Source organism: Lemur catta, chromosome 1, assembly GCF_020740605.2.
Source record: "Lemur catta isolate mLemCat1 chromosome 1, mLemCat1.pri, whole genome shotgun sequence".
NCBI lineage: Eukaryota > Metazoa > Chordata > Mammalia > Primates > Lemuridae > Lemur > Lemur catta.
Window position 1 is genome coordinate 97,185,865 of NC_059128.1, and position 22,284 is coordinate 97,208,148.

The 22,284-nt window shown below is 36.4% G+C and overlaps 1 protein-coding gene across 1 annotated transcript in view; it reads left to right on the forward strand.

Annotated features, from left to right (window-relative positions):
• IQCH (IQ motif containing H) overlaps nucleotides 1-22,284 on the forward strand; it is a 201,869-nt gene that overhangs the window by 1,418 nt on the left and 178,167 nt on the right. Inside the window, exon 2 of the mRNA XM_045541606.1 lies at nucleotides 20,323-20,440. The gene's annotated coding sequence lies outside the window, so the exon portion shown is untranslated. The remainder of the gene's footprint in view (nucleotides 1-20,322; nucleotides 20,441-22,284) is intronic.

Consider the following 22,284-nt stretch of genomic DNA (forward strand, 5'->3'; position numbering starts at 1 on the left):
GTGGCTGACCTTTAGTCCCCAGCCCCTCCTGGAAGTCAGACTTAATGCCCTTAGTCTCTCACTCCTCCAGACGTCTAAACTAATACAACATGGATCAAAACCCCCATCATAAATCATGTTAAAATATCTGGTGGCCAAAGCCCCTAAAGATACTTCTGTTAGGACATTTCAGCGTCCTAGAGATCACTTCCCAGGAGCCAAGAGCAAAGTCCAGACCTCCCTTTGGGTAAGGTTAATTCTTCACTGAACATACCTGCTCTTTTTGTAGACTCCAAATAATTGGAACAGTAGTGGAGACTCATACCTAGAAACGGCCAGTTCTTCCTGGCAGTATATCTCATGTTGACTATAGAAGCAATTAAGTTTCTCTTTAGTTTCCTCTATTTTTCTAGACCTGGAACATCTCTGCAAAAGACACCACAACCTGGAGGAAATTCTTATGCTCAGTTTCATACTTTCTTTTGAGATAATTCTATGTCCAAGGTCTGCTTCCGTTGTGGTTTGGAATAGTGCAGAATAGTATATTAAAGCCAGAAGCCTTTTCATTTCAGTGTGGGATCAAGAGGGAACTGTTTGGTCAACCTAGGATGCAACATTACACTAACAGATATCTGTTGACACCGAATTGTAAAACAGGACAGAAGAGCTAAGAATAGTCATATCCATGTTAATCAGCGCCCTCACTTGTTTAACTGGGTTACTGCAGACACACTAAGTGGCGGGCTGTGTAGAGGAAGAAAACCTATACGTTAACCTAATTACTGAGGCTGATCTCTGTATAATGTAAAATTCTCTTCGGTACGTATAGCATATATATAATGAGGAAATTTGAAAGACTTTACATACTTTCCCAATGACTCCTGAGTACTTGTGAGCATGTAGCACTACTCTGAAACATGACAAAATGAATTCCACTTCTACTTGGGGCTATGGTTTATTTCCTTTAAACAGGCTACCAATAATCAGTATGTCTAGTGGAAAGAGCAGTGGGCTGGGAGTCAGAATAGAGATCTGACCATGACTTTGACATCCTCACAAATGGGTCACTTGGGGCTAGTTACTTCACCTTACTGGACTTCAATTTCCTTTTCTGTACGATACATAGTTTGGATTAGATCCACTTCTGACTCTAAATTGACCTAATTTCACCAAAAGTACATAATTTCTCTTTATTGTAAAAGTGGACCTCCTTTACTGTTAGCCTAGGCAATCAAATTATTTCTGGCAAGTGAGGGGGTGTGTGTATGTGTGTATGTGCGTGTAATTGACTATAAAGCAGAGGTACTTTAAATCTCCGGTTGCTTCACCCCAATACGGCATATTAGGTCTGTGTTTCAATCAAATACATTAAGCAACTCTTTAAGCCAGTGATTCTTAAAGCGTGGTCCCAGAACCAGCATCATCAGCACCACCTGGGAACTCATAAGAAATGCAAATTCACAGGCTGCACTCCAGACCTACTGAATCAGAAACTCTGGGGGTGGGTAGGTCTATCTACATAGAAAGTGCAAGCATTCTTCTCAAACCTTTTCAATCCCTCATTCCTTGTATGAAAAGAAAGTCTCTCCTTATCCCCTTTTGCTCCTCTAGATATTTAAATCCTACCTTTTCCACTGAATTTTTACCAACCTTTAGCTTTCTATATTTACAAGTATACATTTGTGTATTTATACATGTACTAGTTAATGGTTAAGCTTGAAGGTTCTGGAGTCAGACTGCCTGGATTTGAATAGTTCTCCCTTTTAACCAGCTGTGTTACCTTGCACAGTTTATTTAGCCTCATTAAGCCTCAGATTCCCTCAGGTATAAAATGAATATAATAATATTAACTCCCTCAGGGGTCTTTTTAAGGATTAAAATATAGGATGAAACATAAAGTATAACAGTAAATGTTGGCTATTGTTAGATCTGGTCTGGTCTCTTACTATGTAACATCATTTAGTTTTATGTACCTTTCTGTCTTTTTAAGTTTAGGCTGCTTCTTATTCTAAGTTCCTAGAAGAAAAGGAAAAATTATTGTTATCGTATTAATTAGGACTACTTCATTCTTAACTGGAACTTTATGGGTGTTGCTATTTTTCTCTGTTAGTTACAAGCTGGGTTTTTGGATATCCCATTATACCCAGCACAGGACTGGGCTTGTAGATCCTGATGGACTGGATAATGATCTATTCATTAATTCAGTCTCCAATAATTTATGCTGTGTTCAAAAATGTATGGAGCCAGACTGACATTTAGCATTATTTAGAAAATCCTTTTTTTCATGGATGGTACAAATTAATAGTAAAAGTAATATTTTAAGAAAATGCCTAAAATAAGACAAAATATTTACAAATAATGACTGCTCTATTTATAAACTCGTTTTGTGACTTATTATAAAAACATTAAATGTTTGGATTTTCCAGGATAGTCTGAGTGTGAATATTCTATCTCATTGTCAGATCATGTATCAAAGTCCATGTTTTCATTTTTGGTTCAAGAAATATGATTACCATCTCCACATAGAATTCTGCTAGGCAGCATTTTGTTAACTACTTACCTTCTTTTACTTTCAAGTCTATAATTTAGACTTTTTACAATTTTAGCTGGATCTTTCCTCAACTAATCAGAATAGTGAGGTTTTACTATAGTGATAATAATCATCATGATAATGAAAATAATAGCCACTATTCATTGAGAGCCAGACACTGTGCTGAGAATTTTGGGTTATCTCATTAAGTCCTAACAACAATGCAATTAGGCAGGGATCATTTTGAGCCCCAGCTTACAGAAGACACTAAATTATAAAGAGGTAAAGTAACTTGCCCAGTATGATATATACAATATGTGTAGATCTTTAAATAGGCTATGACATGTTTGTGAAGTAATCTTGAAGAAGTGTGGTAGTGACTCTGAGATGTTTCCTATTTAACTAGTAACTCTTAAAAGTTTTGCTTTTATGCTTTATTAATAATGTGTCTTTTTAAATATATCTTTATAAATGCTTATTTGACTTAACTATTAAACATATGTTTGTACAAAAAGAATTACCTGGTCTTGTGATAAAAATTAGCTTTTTAATTTGTTTTGGAAATTATATTTCAAAAATCCAACAGTTGTATGTTAACACTAGCCTTGGAAAGATTGGAAATAATTGACAGTTTGATATTGTCACTGTCTTTCGTATTAATTTCTCTTGATTTGCCAGGTGCATGCAATATAAACATGAATGAGGTTAAAGTGATGAGAATGACTCAGCCAAACTCCATCTTTAGCAGAGATGAATAAAATGGAATTTTATATTGCTACTGACAATATTGAGTCTGGCATCATGGCTCTTTTACACTCTAGAGCAAATCTTTGCTACATAAAATCTTCTAAGGGCTTCTTCTTATTGAGCTGCTCTGTCCCTAAAGTAACAAAATAATAACCTTTCTCCAAGTAGAAAATGTATGGAAAGTAATGTGTTTGATGATCACTGAGATAATAGGTGACATGTAAAACTTCAATATGGTAGACTGGATCTATTTGAAGAAAGAACAGCCATTTTGAACTTAAAATCTCTTTTCCTACCCAAGTCTAGTGTAACATTTCCTACAGGACTTGTCTCCATTACAGTTAAACAAACAGGTGGTTATGAAGAGGGATGAAGAAAATATCTGGCAAGAAAAGGAAAACCTCTTGAGAAAAATTAGGGAGCATTGCTTTTCAATCCAACAAACATCTACTGAATATCAGTTATAGTGTAATGAGTTTCAGTATATAATTCAGGAAAGGAAAATTAACATTTGTTCAATGTCTTCCTATGTGGATAGCACTATACAAAGCACTTTACATATTTTAACTCATTTTATTCTTGCCACTCTTCTAAGGTAGCCGTTATCCCTATTTTACAGATAAGAACACTAAGCCTTTAAGAGGCTAAGTAACTTTCCCAAGTTTAGTTTAGTAAAGGAGGAAGCAGGATTCCAGTACATACCTATTGGCACCAAAGCTTATATTGGTTCATATTCATACATATTACCTCACTTTCAGTCAAGAATTCTAATAAGTAGGGTAATTATTCTTTTTTTCTTGATGAAGAAATTAGAGGTTCAGAAAATTAGGATGATGTATATGGAGATCATGTAAATGGGAAGTGATAGAGCTACAAATTATGTTCAGTTGCCCTTTACTGAGTTCTTACTATGTACCAAGCCTGATACATATTATCTCACAACTCTATGAAGAAGTATTGTTGCCCATACAAGACAAATAAAAAAAGCAAACCTTTGGTACCCTGATGAGTAATCCAGGGCAGTTTTCACTCCCTCTAGCAGTTCAAAGACATAATTACAGAAAGATACATGGAGCTACAGATACTAGAGGAAGGAAAATCAGTGCATTCAAAGGAGGAACCGAAAAATAGGGGCCTAGAAAGGGCCTTGCCCTTGAACTACCTCTTTATGCTCTCCAAATGTTTTCAGACAATAGGTGATAAGTCAGCTTGCAACAGTAATTTGGACAAAACCATCGAAAGAAGTACATCTTCACCCTTAATGCCTACAAGCAAGGAGTAGGTGTGTTCAAATTTCAATCTGTGAGCCTTGAAGGCTTTACGTGACAATTTGTGCAGAGTACAAATGACCAGAATGTGTCTACTAGACTGTGATGCCCATCAGTGAGAAGATGCAAATTCTGATCTTTTGAATACTTGGCTCTGTGAGAACATTTGAGAGTAATCAATAACGTAGGTTGGATCAATGTGTGAGTCCAGTTATACTAACAGAAAAGGTAACCATTTCAAAATGCCTTTAGCAACCCAATCTGCAGATTGTTATTGGTGTGACTATTGCTGAAACAGGTGTTGGATTCATAAATTTGCATAACAAAATGTTTTTCTTGTGGCAGCAGCCCATATAATAATTGGTGCCATCTGTATTTATCTGAAGTTTGGTTTCTAATATGAATGCAGAGAATCTTGTGCTTTCTAATTTCATAGTGCCCATTTTATTCTGAGGGTGCCTGACATTGGAGAGATGTTCATCGTTTCCAAGAAAAATACAAATTGAAGGGAAATGTTAAAGTAATAACATGTGGCTTTTTCTTCAGGGATTATTTTAATTTCTCACTACATGAAACAAAATCAAGGCCACAACACCTACTGAACTGCTTCTTTAGAGCAGTAAGTGGGGAAGATCCAGCCAGGGTGGAAAACCAACAGGCCCTGTCAATACATTTATAATACTCTTTTGAAAGACACTAGAACTTCTTTGCTGGAAGTTTTCTGTTCTTTTTCCTCTTAACCAATTTGTACAAACTGGAGTCTGGCAAAAACTTCTTATCATCTCTGGCTTACCTGTTTTACCACCTGAGAAAGCAGAAGCCATTGAGTTGCAGTTTTATCTTAAATCTATTTCTAATGAAAGGGGGAAAAATCCCAGAAATTGCATGAAAGCATTGTTTTTCAAAATCTGAGGGACAGTAATGGAACATTGTAAATAATGAACATGTTAGAACGATAGGGGTGGTCCTTTTCAATAAATATCATAATATCAACTTTATGGCTCTAGCTACTCCAAGCATATTATAAACCTTAAAGATAAATAACTGCTATAGGTGGACTATGTCTGTATTCTTTCAATTTTTTATATTTATTACACTTATAGGTCCATGAAGACCTTTATCAATTAAAGGAAAAGTTTACCAAATTCTCACTTGAAAAAAAAGAACAGAGATTAGACATTCAGAATCTTGAAACAGCAATCAAAAGGACTGAAATGGGGTTAAAAGTAAGTAGAGCTTTAGATATTAAACAGAATACTAGACGGAGAAAAAGAAGCCTGTAGAAGGAAAGAACTGTGGCAGGATCCGTGTAATTCTTCAACAGAGTTGGATTTATTTTAGGGCAGTCATCAGCATTCTTATTTTGCTGGGTTTTTAAATGATAATGATAATTATTAACTGATTGATTTGTCATATGCCACAAAGAATTTAAGTAGATTAAATGTAAGATTATGCACTACAACTCCTAAAATGTGGTTTGATAAAAAGAACTTAGAGTTGAAAATATAATTACTATTAATCCAACAATATGCCTAACGAAAAAGGATCCATACCAATACAATGCAGATTTACTGGGATTTACCAGGATTCTAAAAAATAAGAATTGACTTTTCTCTAAGAGCTTAACTATTTTGAGTTCTTCTTTTCTTTTTTTTTTGGAGACAGACTCTCACTCTGTTCCCTAGGCTAGAGTGCCATGGCATCAGTTTAGCTCACAGCAACCTCAAACTCCTGGGCTCAAGTGATCCTCCTGCCTCAGCCTCCCCAGTAGCTAGGACCACAGGCATGCACCACCGTGCCTGGCTAATTTTTTCTATTTTTAGTAGAGACGAGGTCTTTGCTCTTGCTCAGGCTGGTCTCAAACTCCTGACCTCAAGCGATCCTCCCGCCTCAGCCTTCCAGAGTGCTAGGATTACAGGCATGAGCCACTGTGCCCGGTCAAGTTACTCACTTTTGTAATGTTGTAATCAAGTGAGTAAAACTAAAGAAATGTACAAATTTTGGAACAGAGAAATTAAGTAGATAGGAATTTCATCATTATAAACAGAGCTAAGGGCAGGGAAGGCCAGGATAATATTCACTTATGAAACAAGGATGCATTAGCTAATGGGATCCATCTTCCAAATAAAGTCCATCTCCATCTTCTCGACCTCTTATTTTCAGTGTCTCTGCTTTTGCTTCAGACTTTCACTCTTCTGTGTTAGCAGCTTTATCGCTAAGCTCCTGAGGCTGTGAGAAATGTGTGTTTTGTAGCCCTTTCAGGCTACTAGTACATCATAGTCTTATATTACCTGGTAATGATTACCAGCTGGAGTTTTTGGGTTGGCCATTTTAAATAACCTGTTACCTAAAGGCCAAATACTTTCCTTGGAAAAAGGAAAGTTTCTGTAAGAAAAAGACATTACTCCATGTCTGTATTGCCTAGTACCTGGCTAAGCAATTTACCAACTATTGTGCACAATTTCATTTTTAAAGAATGCTGCAGGTCACTCAGGCTTTGAGTTTCAGTTATTTATTATGCTGTTTGGGATAGTTGAAGTAATTTGGCCTTAAGATGCCTAATGATACCTTAGGCATGTAATAACACATAGCATGTTGTGTTTTTTGGCTTAATTACACGATTCAGAGTGTTAACCTAATGAAATAAAGTAAATTAGCTAAGTATCTTAAGTCCACTATAATCGCCTAAACTTTGACTTTTTTGTAACAGATTCACATTGAGAAGTATTTAAATGTTGTAAACCATAATGTGTTAACGACTCCTGTTAATGATGAGAGCTTATATACTCCTCAGGCTTCCAAATGGTAAGTAAAATAGCTATTTTAGAGCCCAAAGTAGGTAAAATTAAAAAAAATTACTTTTCTCACTCAGGTAAGATGATGATAAAGGCAAAATTTTCTTGGCTTTGGTCATATCCTTTCTACTAATTTCAGTAGAAGTTTTACGTAAGACATTAATGGAAGGATTTGGACTTTAATGAAGTTTATTGTATGTTACTTCTACTGAGTTCTAATGCTTGACAATTATTTCAGGTTCCTAGTAGTGTTACTCTATGTTGTTTTTTAGTAAAAGATATCTAAAATTCAACTCCTAAAGGAAATGTTTTAATGCAAGTCAGTTTTTACACTATTTAGATCACATGGTACTTTACAGTGTCATATGTGCTTTATTATAAAGATGATTTTGGTCTCCAGGATAAACAAAACAAAAATAATATAACTTGCTTGAAATATCTATTAAATATATCCTAAGAGATGATTAATAAAATCAGAATTGAGTTAAAAATAAGTGGTGGACCTTCTTACATATAGGTATTCTGAATTTGAGTGAATGTAGAGTAACATTTTGTACTAAGCTTAAAAATCCTGTGGCCCTTATTTGCATTTATATATATACACATGTATATGTGTATGTCCAGCATTAGTGAATAATAGCAGGCAGTGAAGTCAAGTTTCCAAAGTAGTGCATAAGGAGTCATGGAAAGCTATAGACATAGCCAAGTCCCAGCACTCAGTAGTGGGGAGCAGAGCTTTGGGTGTACATTACCTGTCTCCCTTGCCCCCACATGAAGGTGATGCCACCAGCATCCATCATCCTTTGGTAGAGGCAGCCCTTCCCTGGTCTTCCTATTTATACCTAGGACTCCTTGCAGACATAAACATCTGTCATCTCAGACTACTCTGTATTCATCACAGTTCCATACCTACTGCCTAGAAGGTATTAGTTATCTATTGCTGTGTAACAAATTACCCATGTAGTGGCTTAGAACAACAAACTTCATTTCATAGTTTCTATGGATCAGGAATCTGGGCACAGCTTAACTAAGTGCCTCTGGCTCAAGATCTCTCATAAGGCTGCAATCTAAGTGTTGGCTGGGTCAGTCTCATCTGAAGACTTGATGAGGGTTAGAGGGAGAAGGAGAGATCTGCTTCCAAACTTACTCATATGGTTACTGGAAGTCCTTGGTTCCTCACCATGTCTCTCTTAGGCTGCCTGAGTATTTCCACAACATGGTAGCTGATGAGAGACCCAGAGAGTGCCTTAGATGGAAGCCACAGTCTTTTTGTAACCTAATCTAAGAAGTGATATTACTTCTACCCTATTCTGTTTGTTAGAAGTGAGTCAGTAGGTTTAGCCCACACTGAAGAGGAAGGGGTTACACAAAGGCATGAATACCAGGGGGCCATTAGGGGCCATCTAGGAGGCCAACTACCACTGTTCTCTTTTGGTCCCTCTTCTCTATTAAGCTTGCCCTCACCTCTTCAAATTATCTCTGAATTTTTATAGCATTCAGTACCTCTGTAACTTATTGGCATACATAATTTACCACTTTATATTGGTAATTACTTTTTTATTGTTCTTGAGGGCAGTGACCAAGTCTCGTATATCTCAGTAGTCCTAGTTTACCATAGTGTCTTGCACATGGTAGGGCCTCAACAAATGTTTGCTCTTGATGATAATACTTTATCCCCTTCCATGGATAGTATATGTAGTATATTTATATTATTTTATTTGATCCCTAAAATAAGTATGTCATGGACTTGATAAGTATTATCCTCATTTTATAAATATGTAAAATAAGGTCATAGAAGTTAAAGGACTTGACCAAGATCTGAGAGTTGGTGAGTAGAACCAACACTAGAACCAAGATTCCCTCCACTCAATGTTATTTTCATGAATTTAAATCCTCTTTGCACATATTAGAATAATTAGCCAAAGTGAAAGAATGCAACATTGAGGTGCACAGATAGTAATAGACTATATATGATTTAGTACCCTCATATCTCTTAGAAAACTGGAGAAAATTTTAAGTATCCTCTGCCTTCCTGGCAGATTATTAGCATGTTGATCACATGAGGTGCTCTACTTTGGAATAGGAGAAAAGTTATTCCAGAATGCTAGGAACCTAGAGTAGCAGAAAGGTCTGGGAATGTCCCAGTGATGTGGACACCATGATGTAGGAACACTGTCTGTCATCATTACTTCTTTATAGTGTCAACACACTGGCACTCCAGAGTTCCACCAATGTCTGGGTCTATGGTGAGTCTTAAAGCCCATTTCCTTGCCTTCCTCCTTGTCCCTACTTTGGCATCCTGAATTAGAACACCTGTTCAGTCCATGTTTAATTCAAGTCAAGAGGTATCAAATGAATTTGAACTATGTGCTAGTACCATGGCTAGTGCTCTTTGGAATTCGAAAGAAGGTCACTACCTCAAGGATCTTAGAGTCTGGTCAGAGTGACTAGCTCAGTGCAGATTACAGTGCATCATAGCACATGATTAAAAGGTGATATAAGTTAAATAGGCGATCAGAACCTTGAGATGTTAATATGGGCTACTGTAGTCTGAAAAGATTTCAAGGGTAAAGTAGTACTTGGACTCAGGCATGCAGAAAAGAAAAGGGCGAGCTTTTTGAGAAGGAAAAAATAAGATGAATGAAAAACCACGTGGCGAATAAACATAGGAGGCCTTTTCAACTGTGAAGACCAGCAGGCTTGGAGAAGAGAAATGGGAAAACAGTTGAATAGATGAAGTAGGGGATAGATTGGGCAAGAGTTTAATACTAGATAGTAAATTTTAAATTCATCATTTAGAAAGTAGGAAACCATTGAAGGTTTTTGTGTCAAATTATGACATGATGAAAACGACATTTTATAAAGATTAACCTGGAAGTGCTGTATAGAGTGGTTGGGAAACAACATAGTCTAGAGATAGGAAATTAGTAGATAGATTTCCACAATTACATATTCATTTAATAATTTATTTATCATTGACTTATTCAACAAACATTTATTGAACAGCTGCTCTTTACCAAGCACTATCCTAGATATTGGGGATATACTGATTAGTCATAGACGTTGTCCCTGTTACTCAGTTTAATCTGAGATACATAGGCCTGGACAAAGATGATGGCATGATGGCGGGGGAGTAAAAGGAAAGGTTAGGTGTGAGACATTTGGAAAGAATCTCAATGAACGTGAGATTGTATAGAAGTAGAACGAGTGAGACTCAAGGTTGGCCCCAAGATTTGGGGACTGGGTCAGTGAGAAGGTAGAGGAATCATTGATCTAAAATGATAGCTAAGAGAAATCAGTTTGAGGAAAAAAGCACTACGTTTTGTTTTTGACTTAGGGTCTGAGGTTACTTGGAACTTTCTAGTGCACATGGGACTTAGTTTTGGGGAAGATGACACAGAAGATATGCAGCTTCAAATTTTAAGTCCCTGTAGATTAAGATGAGGAGCTAAGATCAGGGAAACAGATAGGGCCATATGCCAATTTAGAAAAAGTCTTGGAAAGGAGGAGGCCAGAAGTCAGATAAGCAAATGTACATTATATAGCATGTTAAACTTTACAAATCACTTTTATATACATTATCTCAAATAACCTTTACAATAACACTGTGAAGTCAGCATTGTTATTATCTACATTTTATAGATGACGAAACTAAGATTGAATAAATTGCACAAGATCACATAACCAAGAAGTCTGCAGGAATTCTAATAAAGTCCAATCTTCTTCTAAATCTAGTGTTTTTTTCTGTCATGCTAATGAAAGGTAAAATAATGGTATTTATAAGTTATTTTCAATATTTTTAAATTCTTAAAATAAATTATCATTAGTCTAAAATTTCAAAAGTATACTCTTGAGTTAAACAATTCAATGAAATAAAATGTATGAGTCCATACTGATTAAACATCTTAGTTTTTGGCCATTTATATGTTTAATTTTTAAATTTGGTACTAAAACTATGGCTTGTACATAGGTTAATATATATAATCTTTTAAAATAAGGAATCTATAGGGAAAATAATAAAAGAGATTCTTGGAGAAGAAAATATTGGAGGTTACCTTATCAACTGAATGTGTTGACTCTTAGTTTGAAATTAAGAGAGCCCAGGAGGGCAAAGTGGGAGGCCTACATAGCCCAGAGGTCTGTAGGAGGTGGAGAAGGTGTGTGATCAAGTACCAAGCATAAAAGCAACAACTAAGAAAGCCTCAGAACGGAAGGGCTGGGGAAAAGTAAACAAGAGAAGAGATGTCTGTCACCAACTTTAATAAAATAATCCAATACTTAGGTTCTCCTGTCTCCAGTTTTCTCATTTTCTCCTCATCTTGACAGAGAACAGGGAGTCTGGCCTGTAGGTGTGCAGGTTATGATAGCTGAAAAGAGCTAACTAGGTAGCAGTTGCAGCTAGAAGAACAAAATGGAAAGTTTATGGCAGACATCTTTTCTTATATAGTTCTCTCTTGCCAAGGAGTGTCCTTGTCCCTTATTAGGGTCTGAAAGAGTGAAGGAAAACGTTGACTGGGGCATGGAGTTGGCACCTAGAAGTAGTCCTTGGATCATATATTTCCTATTCAATACAATCATATAATCACTGGCCTTCCTATCAGGAGGATGGGAAGACTTCCAAGTTTGTATGGGCCCTACCAGCCTGGGGGAGACGGCAAGAGCATCTTTGTCCTCGCTGTGGATATGTGGGGCTAAAGTGGCATGTAATTTGAAATGAAATGAGGTGGGTCAAAGTTTGAAAACTGGAGAAAAGTCCAAACTGGGTCTTCAAAGTAAACAAGCCTGAGGCAGTTCCTGGAAGTCAAAGCAAAAGTCCTAGGGTGTGACTCAGGGAGGAAGAGAAGCAATAGCAGCAGGTGGAAATAGATAGAAGCAGGAGAATCCAGGAGATTGAGGACTGTTGCCCGTGGTTGACATTTTCTCTGCTCCCAGGTAGATAATCACACCTGGTTCTGCACTTGCCATGAAAGACTGCCATAAATAGACTTGGTTTCAGAGTCTGGCATGACCTACTGGGAGATTATATGCAAGGCAGGTTGCAGAGCCCAGAATTCCTTAGGTTCTCATGCCTTGAAGAAACAGGACTGGCCAATTTAGTGCATTTTTCTTCTGAGGTTCCCTGATGAAGTGCTTATAGTATCCAAGTAGGAAGGTGTTTTTTAGTCTACCAATGGCATGCCTCACTGAGGAGCAGGTTGCTTAGTCACAACATTGATCATTGATCAGGAGGTCAGAGGGGGGACTTAACTTCCTGCAGTTTTCAAGCTGGGACCAAAGTTGGACCTGGCCTTTTATTCCACACAGCCATCATTTAAAGAAATTTGGGCATGTACCCATAATATATGTATATTTATTTATAAATCATATACTTTATCATATGTAGTGAATACATTATAAAGTACATCAGTAGAATTTTAAAAATAGAAATTTTTAAGTAATGAGATAAAGATAAAATAAAAATTTTTAAATTTTAAAAATTTTGTTAACATAAAACTTTTTGTTCTTATTAATAAAGGTTATTAATTATAATGTTCTGTTTGCATAATCTTATTAATCATCATGACTTTAAACTGGCTGTAGCTAATATCTCAAAACATACTCCACACTTAGGTGAAGTTCAGCATTGATAATATAAGTCCATGTTTAGTCTTCTGGATAATTTTTAAGTTTTGGGGGATTTTTTGGCTGACTTGAGTTCAATTGGATTATCATCATTTTTACTTTCTAATGTGGCTGAAGAAAAGCTTAGGCTAAGAGTAAAAATGTCAGCTCTACCATTTTCTTGTTGTTAATGGATGCTTGTTATTATCTTCAAAATACAGTATGTTTTTTGCAGAAATCTTTTTAAGACATGTGTCCATTTTTTCAGGTTTAGTTAAAACTAAATAATACAATTCATAAACCCGCCACATAAGTAAACTGCACTCCATTCTAATGCTCTGAAAGCAGATCTATTCAGGATGTCTCCAGAATGGCAAGAGACAGGACCATGGGAGGGATCCAGTGACAAGCTAAATATTAAATGGTAGCACAAAGTAATTTCTTATAATTCATTTATTTTTTAATGTAAATAGAAGTTCTTATACTTTGCTTACATGACCAACGGCATTGTCTTATGTATTATATCACCTGGGATGTGGGTACCCTATCTGAGAGACCACAGGTCTACGGTAATGGTTCTTAAATTTTGGTATGCAATTCTCTTTCCTTGGCTCCCAGATAGAGTCCTGGAATCTGCATTTTAACAAACATTCTTCGTTTTTCTAATGCAGATGATTTGTGCTTGGAATTCTGGGATGAACATGACTGCCTGGAATCAATATTCTTTTGGCTACCTAGAGGGCTTGTCTATGTATGATCAAGAACCTGCTCCTGGAAATTCTGCTACCCTGTTGCTATAAGGGTGGGAATAAGCCTCTTCCACTGGGATTGAACCAGGACTGGGACGTGGCAGTCAGGCTGGCAGGAACTGTCTGCTCAAACTGTGAGACTGATTCAGTATCAGAGGCCAAAAGTCCTGCAGCAGAAACTCCTTCTGAGAGGATAGGCATATAATAAGGACTGCAGCTCTCTGTTTGCTCCTTTGACAGTGGATCACAGTTCCTGTGAGTAACTGAGAATCAACATTGTTCCAACATACGGGGGCTGCACTCTATAGAAACTCAGGAAATCAGGAGAGTTTCTTCCAAATGACTACTATCCTTGGATAGGCCTTTAAAAATGATTTAGAGCAGATATGGAATAATTATCATCCTCATTGTCATTATCATAATAATCATCGTCAATATTTTCATATAATTTGACAGTTTGTAAAGGACTTTCTTTAAACCTATGAGGTAGATATTTACTCTCTCCTTTTAAAGATGAGAAAACTGAGGCCTGCACAGGTTAAGTAAACCCGTCCCAGGTCACACCCGTGGTCAATGTTGAGTCCCAGACTCAGGTCCTTATCAAATGTCTGTAATCTAGCACTCTTCTACCGCTCCATAACCGCCTGAAAACCAGAAAGCCTAGTTTTCACAAAAGATGGTTTTCCTTTTAAGCATGTATTGCTCAAGAGAAAATCTAGTAGTTTTGTCTGGTAGAGACAAAAACCAGTAGGTACACAAAGTGATAATAATAATGGATGCCAGCAAATGCAAGATTTTCCTGGCAGTCATTCTGAAACAATGATAAGGACATTATCAAAAGTGGCATATTTTCTCCAGAGAGCTTCAAGTGCTGTTGTATTTTTTCAAAATAGATTTTACTATTATCCTCACTTTGGCAATGATTCTTCTTCTGTGTCAAAGAGTGATTCTTGCTTTTATCGTCGCTGGCTTTCACAGATTTTATTGCTTGTGCTATCTGTTCACACTGTTCTTAACGACCATGCTTTGCTTATTGACACTAGGAGGGTGACTGCCATCTGTACCCGCACTATCAGAACTGTGCAGAAATCTTCACTTTATGCTCACTCTGTTGTGTGGGTATTTGAGGGAAACAAAAAAAGAAACAAGAACAAAGCAAGTAATAGAAACGGTGAGAGGAAAAGAAGAGGTTTTATTAAATGGTGAATGTAGATAAGAAGGTACATTGTCGCTCAATTGTTGAAGCACCTCAGATCCAATCTGTTCTGTGTTGTTCCAGCGCAGTGTACAGTTATATAGAATATGACTACAGTCTAGTTAGAGAAAGAGAGATAAAGCATGGGTAACAAGATGTTAAAACTTGGTAATATTTGTGAGGGGCATTTGAGTGCTCCCTGTTCTTTTAATTTTTCTGTGGGTTTGAAATTTTTTAAAACAAAAAATAATTTTTTAAAAGCATTATAAACTGAAACATAACAACAAACTGGAAAAAAATTTGCAACAGATGACACAAAAATTGGCAATATTCTTTAATACAAAGTACTATTAACAATAAAAAAATAATATAGACAAAAGAGTATCAACAAACTACTCAGATATAGAAATGCAAATATCTGGGGAGTATGTGAAGAATGTATAATGTCACTGGTAACTGATGAAATACAAATGAAATAAAAATGTTTAGTCTTACAGGTAAACCAGAGAAATGCAAATTAAACAATATATTACTATTGTTTCTTAAAAAATAAGCAAAATAGATCATTTAAACCACCATAATATTCAGTATTGATGAGGATACAGCAAGATGGACATACTTTGATGCTACTAGTTGAGGTATAAATTGGTACAAAGTTCTTTATTTCAATTCAATTTATTATTTTATTGATGTATAATAGATAAGTATTTTGGGGGTATATGTAATAATTTGATGCATTCATATAATGTGTACATATCAAATCAGGGTAATCAGGATATCCATCACCTTAAATATTTATCTTTTCTTTATATCAGGAACATTTGAATTATTCTCTTCTAGCTATTTTGAAACATACAATATAGATTATTGTTAACTATAGTCATCCTACTGGTCTATCAAACACTAGGTCTTATTTCTGCTATTGAGTGTATATTATACCCACTAATCAACCCCTCTTCAACCCACTTTCTCCCCTACACTTCCTGGTCTCAGGGAAACACCAGTCTACTCACTAGCTTCATGAGATCCACCTTTTGTAGTTCCCACAGATGAGTGAGAACATGAGATATTTGTCTTTCTGTGCTTGGCTTATTTCATTTCACATAATGTCCTCCAAGCTCATCCATGTTGCTGCAAATGACAAGATTTCATTCTTTTTTATGTCTGAATAATATTCCATTGTGTGTGTGTGTGTGTGTATATATTATATGTACACCACATTTTCTTTGTCCTTTCATCCACTGATGGGCACTTAGGTTTATTTCATATTTTGACTATTTTGAACAGTGCTACAATAAACATGGGAATGCAGATATCTCTTGGATGTATTGATTTCCTTTCTTTTGTATATATACCCAGCCTTTGTCCTTTCATCTACTGATGGGCACTTAGATTTATTTCATATTTTGGCTATTTTGAACAGTGCTACAATAAACATGGGAATGCAGATATCTCTTGGATGTATTGATTTCCTTTCTGTTGTATGTATACCCAGCAGTGGAATTACTGGATCATATGGTAGTTCTGTTTTTAGTTTTTTGAGGAACCTCCATACTGTTCTTCGTGGTGGTTGTACTAATTTACATTCCCATCAAGCAGTGTACAGGATTCTCCTTTCTCTGCATCCTCACCAGCATCCAGTATTACCTTTCTGTTTGATAAAAGCCACTTGAGATAATATCTCATTGTGGTTTTGATTTGCATTTCTCTGATGATTAGTGATGTTGAGCATTTTTTTATATATCTGTTGGCCATTTGTATGTCTTCTTTTTAGAAATATCTATTCAGATCTTTTGCCCATTTAAAAAATCAGGTTATTTTTTTTTTGCTATTGAGTTATTTGAACTCTTTATATATTCTGGTTATTAATCCCTGTCAGATAGATAGTTTGTAGATGTTTTCTCCCATTCTGTAGGTTGTCTCTTCACTTTGGTTGTTTCCTTTGCTTAGCAGAAGCTTTTTAGATTGATGTAGTCCCATTTGACTGTTTTAGCTTTGCTTGCCTGTGTTTTTGAGGTCTTACACAAAAAAGTCTTTGCCCAGATCAATGTCCTGGAGCGTTTCTCCAATGTTTTCTTCTAGTAGTTTCAGGTCTTTAATCCATTTTGATTTGATTTTTGTATATGGTAAGAGATCGGGGTCTAGTTTCATTCTTCTGCATATGGCTTGCCAATTTTCCCAGAACCATTTATTGAAGAGACTGTCCTTTCTCCATTGTAGGTTCTTGTCAAAAATGAGTTGCTAGTAAGTGCAGAGGTTTATTTCTGGGTTCTCTGTTCTGTTCCATTGGTCTGTGTGTCTGTCTTTATGCCAGTACTGTGCTGATTTGGTTACTATAGCTTTGTAGTATAATTTGAAGTCAGATAGTGTGATGTTCCTGGCTTTGTTCTTTTTGCTCAGGATTACTTTGGTTTTTCAGGGACTTTTGTGTTTCCATACAAATTTTAGGGTTATTTTTCATATTTTTGTGAAGAATGTCATTGGTATTTTGATAGGGATTGCATTGAATCTATAAATTGCTTTGGTTAGTATTGTCATTTTAACAATAATAATTCTTCTAATCCACAAAAGTGGGACAGATTTCCATTTTTTGTATCCTCTTCATTCCTTTTATCAGTGTTTTATAGTTTTCCTTGTGTAGATCTTTAACTTCTTAGGTTAAATTGATTTCTAGATATTTTATATTTTTCTAGCTATTGAAAATGGGATTGCTTTCTTGATTTCTTTTTCAGATTGTTCGCTGTTGGTGTATACAAACACAACTGATTTTTTTATGTTGATTTTGTATCCTATAATTCTACTAAATTCATTTATCAGTTCTAACAGGTTTTTGGTGTAGCCTTTAGGTTTTTCTACATATAAAATCATGTTAGCTGCAAAGAAGGCTAATTTGACTTCTTCATTTTTAATTTGGAAGCCCTTTGTTTCTTTCTCTTTCCTAATTGATCTGGCTAGGAATTCCAGTATTCTGTTGAATAAAAGTGATGGAAGTGGGCATCCTTGTCTTGCTCTAGATCTTAGAGGAAAGGCATTCAGCTTTTCTCTGTTCAGTATGATGTTGGCTGTGGGTTTGTCATACATGGCCTTTCTTATTTTGAGGTATGTTCCTTCTATTCCCAGTTTGTTAGAGCTTTTATCATAAGGGGATGTTGAATTTTATCAAATGATTTCTCAGCATCTATTGAAATAAGCATATGGACTTTGTTCTTGGTTCTGTTAGTGTAATATATCACATTTATTGATTTGCGTATGTTGAACCATCCTTGCATCCCTGGGATGAATCACATTTGATCATGGTGAATTATCTTTTTTTTTTTTTTTTGAGACAGAGTGTCGCTGTGTTGCCCGGGCTAGAGTGAGTGCCGTGGTGTCAGCCTAGCTCACAGCAACCTCAAACTCCTGGGCTTAAGCAATCCTACTGCCTCAGCCTCCCCAGTAGCTGGGACTACAGGCATATACCACCATGCCCGGCTAATTTTTTCTATGTATGTATTTTAGTTGACCAGATAATTTCTTTCTATTTTTAGTAGAGACGGGGTCTCGCTCTTGCTGAGGCTGGTCTTGAACTCCTGACCTCAAGCAGTCTACCCGCCTCGGCCTCCCAGAGTGCTAGGATTACAGGCGTGAGCCACCGTGCCCGGCCAATCTTTTTAATCTGGTTTTGAATTCAGTTTTCTAGTATTTTGTTGAGGGTTTTCACATCCATGTTCATCAGGGATACTGGCTTGTCCTTGTCTGTTTTTGTTATGCCCTTGTCTGATTTTGATGTCAGGGTAATGCTAGCCTCAAAGAATAAGTTTGAAAGTATTCCCTACTTTTCAGTTTTTTTGAAGAGTTTGAGTAGAATTGGTATTAGTTCTTCTTTAAATATTTGGTAGAATTCAGCAGTGAAGCCATCAAGTCTTGGGCTTTTCTTTGATGGGAGGCTTTCCATTATGACTTTGATCTCATTACTCCTTATTGGTTTGTTGAGATTTTCTGTTTCTTCATAGCTCAATCTTGGTAGATTGTATGTATCTAGGAATTTATCCATTTCTTCTAGGTTTTGCAATTTGTTGGCATATATTTGCTCATAATAGTCTCCAACATGCAAGGATTATAGATGAGAGCCCAGCCTCCCCCAGAATTTTTAACTCTCAAATTAGTCCACACCAAGCCTCAAGAAATTTGTCAATTAAGAGTTTAAGTGTTCTTGTCAGTACTGGCTGCAGCAGCAGGTTTCTGCTCATATAAGCTGTGATACCTTGAATTCCCCTCTCTCTCCAGTTTTCAGGGCAGCAGTTTGCCCTGTGATCTCAATTCTCTGATAAATATAAAAAGAATTGATTTTAGCTTTTTTCTTGTTGTGCGAATGGGAGCAACAACTTCCAAGCTCTTTACATGTTGGCGCAAAACTAAAAGTCCATAAGTTGCTTTTTAAAGATAATTTTACAAAAGAGGGCATCACAGTAGAATCAAGGAATTGAGTTATTGGGGGGTGAGTTTCGTTGATCTTAGTTACATTGACCATTTTAAAGAATTAGGTCCTGTTTTCAAATTAAAATTTTTAAGACATAAGATAGCACACATACACTCATTTTTACAATTTTAGTTTATTTTTACATTGCTTTCCCATGGAACTGTCCACTGCTTAACAAGGAAAACTTTTACCTTTGATCTTGAAATCTTTACAATCATATAAAATAGCAGAGATTTAAAGAATGTAAGTATTAACTACTTAGGGACCATCATTTTGAATATATTTATCATTGACTATCCTGTAATTTGATTTTATTGAACAAAATACAACATTATGTATTTTTCTTTACCAAGAAATGTTTTATAGTACAATAATTCTGTCGATTGTTAGTCATATAAACTTAGCTAGAGAAGAGCTTTTTATTCATGCTATAGTTGTCTTTATCAGACTTCAAAATTCTTATGCTTAATAAAACAACTGCAGGTTTACAGTGGTAAAAATGCTAAAGATTGGTTTAATTTATTGTAATTACCAATGGAATATTTTCTATAAAATATAATCTTAACTAGGAATCATTGTTTTAAAATTATAATTTGAGGCCGGGCGTGGTGGCTCACGCCTGTAATCCTAGCACTCTGGGAGGCCGAGACGGGCGGATAGTTGGAGCTCAGGAGTTCAAGACCAGCCTGAGCAAGAGCGAGACCCCGTCTCTACTAAAAATAGAAAGAAGTTATATGGACAGCTAAAAATATATATAGAAAAAATTAGCCAGGCATGGTGGCATATGCCTGTAGTCCCAGTATTCGAGAGGCTGAGGCAGAAGGATCGCTTGAGCCCAGGAGTTTGAGGTTGCTGTGAGCTAGGCTGATGCCACGGCACTCATTCTAGCTGGGGCAACAGAGTGAGACTCTGTCTCAAAAAAAAAAAAAAAAAAAATTATAATTTGAGAAGCTTTTAAGACAGCAAATTTGATTTTAAATTTCCTTTTTTCTTATTTAGGTTGCTTCCGACTTTAATTGATCAGAAATTATTTGTTTTCCCTCTGGAATCTCAGGATAAACTTTGGCAAGCCCAAAGACAGCATGGTTCATTTCCACGTGTCTTTCCAAGAGCAAAGGTACGAATAGAGAAACTCATAGAGACAGCAAGTGGGGTAGTGATTGCCAGGGGCTGGGAGGAGAGGAGACCAAGAGTGACTTCTAATGGGTATGAAGTTTTTTGGGGGGATGATGAAAATGTTCTGGAGTTATATAGTGGTGATAATTGCACAACTCTGTGAATATACTAAACACCATTTGAATTGTACACTTTAAAAGGGTGAATTTTAAGCTGGATGTAGTGGCATGAGCCTGCAGTCTCAGCTACTCAGGAGGCTGAGGTGAGGGGATCACTTGAGCCCAGGAGTTCAAGGCCAGGCTTGGCAACATAGCAAGACCCTGTCTCAAAAGAAAAGGGTGAATTTTATGGTATATGAATTATATCTTAATAAAGCTGTTAAATTTTTTTTTAAAGTAAAGGTAAGAAATTTGCTTTGTGTTCTAAATTAGAAAACATAGTAAGTATACAATTTTATATTGTTGTTTCAGATATATTCATGGCATAGTCAATTTCTATTATAAAAAAGCTTTCTTCAGAAAGCAAAATAGATTAAAACATAATGCCTTTAAATTTTTGAATAGAGCCCTCAAAGAAAAGTTTCCGGGTGGCAAGGAATAGAGCTTAAGAGGTTTCTGACTTTGCCTTTATTTGTTGTTCTCTCTTTTTGATTCCTGTTTCTTCCCCGTTTTAGTTCAGGCTGCCATGACAGAATACCATAGACTGGATGGCTTAAACAATGGAATCTGTTTCTTATAGCTCTAGAGTCTGGAAGTCCAAGATCAAGGTGAAGGCAGATCTGGTATCTGGTGAGGGTACTCTTCCTGGTTTGCAAACAACCTTCTTCTTCTTCAGTTGTTTCTCCACAGGGCAGGAGGAGAAAGAGAGAGAGAGTAAGCAAACTCTTCCGTCTTGTCTGTTTTGTTTTTGTTTTTGTTTTTGTTTTGAAACAAAGTCTCCCTCTGTTACCTGGGCTACAGTGCAGGGATGTCATCATAGCTCACTGCAATCTCAGATTCCTGGGCTCAAGTGATCCTCCTGCCTCAGCCTCCTGAGTAGCTGGAACTACAGGCACACCCCACCACACCTGGCTAATTTTTTTTGTATTTTTTGTAGAGACAGCTCTCTCTATGTTGCTCAGGCTGTTATATGTCTTTTTATAAGGGGACTAATCTCATTCATGAGGGCTCACCCTCATGACCTAATTACCTTCCAAAAGCCTCACCTCGTAATACCATCCCATTTGGGGTTAGGATTTCAACATATGGGTTTTGGGGGGACACAAACATTCAGCCCATAGCCCTCCCTTACTCCCCAAAAGTAATAATAGCTCACCTCTTTTGGGTTCGAGGTACAGTTCTCAGTGCTTTGTAAATACTAGCTTGTTAACCTTGAGAACAATCCTAGAAGGAGGTGTTATTATCTTCATTTTATTGATGAAGAAACCAAGGTACAGAGATGTAAATAAGTTGCCCAAGAGAACACAGCTAATAAGTGTTAGACCAAGATTATGAACCCAGAAATGTAGGCATCCAAAGCTGGTGCTCTTATCTATGATACTGTTTTTTTAATAATAGCTTTATTGAGAGATAATTTATATACCATAAAATTAATCCTTTTAAAGTGTTCAATTCAGTGGACTTTTAGCATATTTACAAAGTTGTGCAGATATCATGTGGTACCCTTTTTATAACTGCTTGTATTACCCTGTGTTTTTCCTTCATCACACTTGCCACCATTTGTAATTAGATAGTGAGTTGTGTGATTTTTTTTAATGTCTCTGTATCCCACTGGATTATAAGCTTAATGAAGTTAGGATCTATGCCTGTTTGTTCATTGCTATATTATGCCAGGGGACTCTCAATA